Source organism: Aquila chrysaetos, chromosome 9 (assembly GCF_900496995.4).
Source record: "Aquila chrysaetos chrysaetos chromosome 9, bAquChr1.4, whole genome shotgun sequence".
NCBI lineage: Eukaryota > Metazoa > Chordata > Aves > Accipitriformes > Accipitridae > Aquila > Aquila chrysaetos.
In genome coordinates this window covers 3,838,449-3,843,118 of record NC_044012.1, presented here as the reverse complement: position 1 = coordinate 3,843,118, position 4,670 = coordinate 3,838,449, and positions in this window count along the sequence as shown.

The following is a 4,670-nucleotide window of genomic DNA, read 5'->3' as shown; positions in this document are numbered from 1 at the left end:
ATAATCTCAGAAGCATACTGTTTCTAATTATACATTACCCAGAAAAAAAGGCCTTACTGGCTTCTGTCTTTCAATTATTGTTTTTATCCAGACACCCTCTCTCCAAGTAGGTAATTTTATGGCTACCATTGCTTCTGGTACCTGAGAACCACCTGAACATTGGTGGATCCCTGCAAGTTCAGGCAAGAGTGCAATTGTTGCTGCATTTCAGATGGAGAAAATCTTCAAAACAGTGGTAGGGCTTTTAAATGTGCTTCCAAGAATAAAAAAAGAAAACTTCTGTGCCAAAAATACAGTCAGTGGCTGAAGCCTGGCTCATCATTTTGCATAGCAACAAGTCTTTCATTAGGTTTTAGAGTCTCGGAGACCTCTCCCTATGTGCAGCATAGAGTTACTTTCCTTTAAAAGCCAGCCTCTAGGGATCGATGTGCAGCTGCCATAGCTTGCAAACATCTTCTCCCACCACTTACCTCTCCAAAGAAATGTTGTTTCTGATGGTTTGCTTGCAATACTTTGTGTTCTCTCTTAATTAATCAAAGAGTTCTTACCTTTTCTGCACTTCATCTTATCTAACAAGCATTCCCCAAAGCATATGAATTTTATTTCTAGGAATAAGCGTGTCGTCTTATTGGGACCATGTGTTCATCAGAGCCTGCCCTCTGTCCTCTCTGCAGCACATACGAGAAACCATATTGATTCATTCCCAGAGCTCTATCTTTGAACATTCATACTATTTTTATTAAACATAACTCGTTTTTTTTCTCCCTTCTCCCCTTTCCCCTGCACCCTCCAGCTATATCCAGCCTCGCTGAGTCAAAAAAGGAATAAATGGAAAACATATTAAAAGGAGGCTTATGTCCATATGGAGGAGGATTGACATCAATTTGCAAACTGGGAAGACTGTGTTATACCATCCAGTTTTGCCTTTGGTTCTCCATACACCTAAGATGCCTGTGCAGGTGAGCCAATGCCCAAGCACCCAAGGAAAGGACAGACACCCCCAGTCCTGTCCCCTCGCTGGAAAACCAGCAAGGTGTTTTCCAAAAAAATGCAATTATCTCTGTATGCAATGCACTGTGGTCAACTCACCTACGTAAGCATCAGTTCTGCGGCCCAGAGGGAGGGCTCTTACATAGAAGTTCTTCCCCTCTTGTAAGGCCGCTTGTTAAAACTGGTATGCGGGGCATAGCAAACCCAAGGGGGAATATTTGCTGCTGTTGCTAGCGGGGTTTCTTCTGGGGCCCACAGCTGGGTGGCTGCTCCCCCCTCACAGCCCCAGCAGCAGCACGGGCATCTGCGCCGAGCACATGGTCCCCACTCAGGCTCTTCCTCCTCCTTTGGGTGAAAAAAGGAAGCCACGTGGGGCAGGCAGATGGTTTTTTGCTTTCCTGTTCCATTCTGGTGAAAGCTCTTCAAACCCATAGATCTACTTACTAGGGTTAATATCTCTGAATCATGTTGGAGTTACCTTTACCTGTGGTCAGTACTTGGCTTATGCAAGGACCTGAGAAGCCCCATCTTTTCTCTGCACTGAGAGAAGATTAGAAACAGGTGGTGGAGAAAGATCAGAGCCTGACTTCAGTCCCACCAGGTCTCCTCTCACCCCAGAAGCCAGGAGTTTCTCCCAAAGCCTCATGCATTCAATGTCGTAGCCCTTGTTTTGACCTGGTCGGCTCTTCTCAGCACTGGCACATTGCAGGGAGGGCCAGAACATCTGCACACAGCCTGCAGACCACACACAGATGTAGCTGAAGTAGCTCCTGGAGAGGTGCCATGTCTGCACCCCATGGGGAGCTCAAGTCCTGGGAAGAGTGTCTCAGCAGAGAGCTGTTGGTCAACCCCACAGATCTCTACCTTCAACTCTTTTCTTACTGTTGCCACGCTCTGTGAAGGATTTGAGATTCCTCCTGTCCCCAAAGTGCCTCTTGTGTCCTTGTCACATGTTCCCACCAGAGACTGACCGACCGAGGCTGATGCATGTCCTGTGGACACTCTGGGAGATGCTGGTGAGAAGAGCAAAGGAACTGCAGGTTTGCTGTCCTTCAGGGTGATGCCAAAGGACTGAGAGCCAAACACCAGCCCTCTTCCACCTGCCACCAGCCTGTTTCCTACATCAAAGGGAAGATTTTTTTGTCTAACACTTGCTTGAGGTCAACTGGAGAGACACCTCTCCCTAGCTCCCCAGCTGGTCTGCTCTCTCAGGTTAAATCATGGTAAGGTAATGAAGAAACCAGCTAGAGATTTCTGGCTCTTGGCTGGGACAGGTGTCCACTTCATTGCAATAATGAACAGTGCTGAGTAGATGTGAGGGCACCTCAGAGTGAGCTAGATTTCTCCTGATGTTAATAAAACTCAGTCCCAGCCTTGAATAGGTCACAGCTGAATTGCAGCTGTGACTCAGAAAGTGATGTAAGAAAGCAGGAAGAGGAAAAAGAAGAAACTGTTCAACCCTCAGCAAAGTTTTGATACTCTTCAGAGCTGCTTTTGTGCTGGAGTGGTTTGGAACAGGGTGCTGACATCTGTTTGAAATAGATAGAAATGCCGTGTAGTATCACTCCAACACCACCTTCCATAACAAGTCAGTCCTGATTATCAATATGGATGTGATGTTGAAATCTGGTTGTGAACTATGAAATTTGCTCTATAACCTTTTCTCATTCCCAATACCCTTTTCTCGTTCCCAGAATGAAAATTCTCCAAGCGCGTCCTCATTTCCCAGCTTTCATTGGAAATAAGCCTTAACACTCACTTCGGACTGAGAGATCGAGAACATTGAGGGATCTCTAAAGCCAACAACATCAGGACAGGAGCCCACATTTCTTCTCTCTGGGCCACAACTGCCCAAAAGCATGGTAAATACCAATATGGCTATTTTAATGGTGAGAAACCCATATGAAAACCCCTGGAATTGTAGAAATGTGAGAACTCTTAGCTGCCATAGTAGCAGAGTGCTGAGAATCTGGCAGGATTGTGCCCATAGCTCAGTTCAAAAAAATGTGTTAGATTAATAAGCATAATCAAGACTGACATTGAGTAAGAGGCAAGAACGACTAATCAGATGCTAACTTAGCTGATGCTGGCATTACTGAAAGCCTGGGGGCATAGTCCAAGGATAAAAACATACCATCTTATCTAACCAAGGAGTCATTTGTGTACCACTAGTTACAACGTGCTCTTAAAAAAGGAAAGAAGGAAAAAAAAAAATATCTATGGCACATGAAATTATTTTATGCCCCAGAAATGATAAGAAAATAAAGCCAAGTGTTCCTGCACCCAATCTTTATAGGGGAAAAGCCTATCTAGAGTTAACCCGTTGCAAAGTCCCTAGGATATGGAAAAATCCATTTAAAAAAAAAAAAAGTGAAATGGGGATGAAATCAAAATGAGTATATCTAAGACATTTCAAAATTCATTTTTGGCATATTTCTTGCTATTTGGAGATTGCTAGGATACATGGGGCCGCCCTGCTCCTCGGTTCAGTGAGAGTTCAGGCGGTCTGGCAATCCTCCTCTTTTCTGGCAACAGGTCCCCCTATTTCTCAAGACTCTTCTTTTCCTCCAGATTCAACAGGATATTGAACTGGATCTCGCAGAACAGCTCATGGAAAGGAAAGGCCCTCTGACACAAACCAACGTCACTGGAGAGGGAACTGTAATGTCAGGGAAGGCATCTGGAAGGTGAAACCAGGAATAAACCAAGCACTTCAGACTATATCGCTTTGCATGGCTGTGCTTTATTTCCAGTCTTTTGCAGTACAGCTCATGAGTCTTAACAAGGAAAGAACTTCTGCGCAAAATTCAGTAAATGAAAAAAAAAAAAAAGGACAGTCCTGTGGGGAAAAACTGGAATTGTATTTCCATAACGTGGGCCTTTCCCAGAAAAGCCAGGCATGGGTCAGCGTGAAATGCAACACCGCACATCTGCAAGGGAGTCTGCCCAGTTCCTCCCAGCCTTTTCCATTTTCATCATTTGCCATTGCTTGAAACCTTCTGCCCTAACAACTCGCAACCACAACCGAGCTCTTTCTCAATGGGAGCTCTGGGAGATTGGGGCTGCCTGGAGTCAGGAGAAGACGCAGGTGACAGGAACAGTGGGTCACCGGTGGGTGGGAGAATTCACCTCCCCTCTGCCTATAGGGCAGGGTGAAACCCCACGGATGGCTGTACCAAAGCCTCATTTTTCCCTTCCAGTAGTAACTCAAGGTGTGATCCGGTGTGCAGCACTTTCGGTGTCGGAGGCACCGAGGCAAGGCCTCACGTTCTCAATGCTGACCTATCTTGACGGTCTTCAGCCGGTGGTCACGCCGACTCTTGGTCTTCACCAGCTTCAAGTGCCATCATTTGGTCTTTTTCCCAAGGGCTGGTAGCCGAGCAAGGTGACATCGGCACGGGCGTTATGTGACGTGACCACTGCTTTGCCCTGGAGGAGCGGTGCATGTGCGCGAACGCCTCTCCGCAGCCCTTTTCAAAATGTTTGCGCAGGAACAGCCATAAAACGGGCTGTATTGACCCAAAGATGCAATCCAAGTCGTTTGAGTCTAGGCCTTATCTACATCATATTATCGGGACCGAGAGAGCACAGATGCACCCCGGGAAGGGAGGGGACTGCGTGCGCGAGAGGGAACGGCTTCGTCCCTTCTCTCCTGGCACGGGGAGGGGACTGCGGGCAGA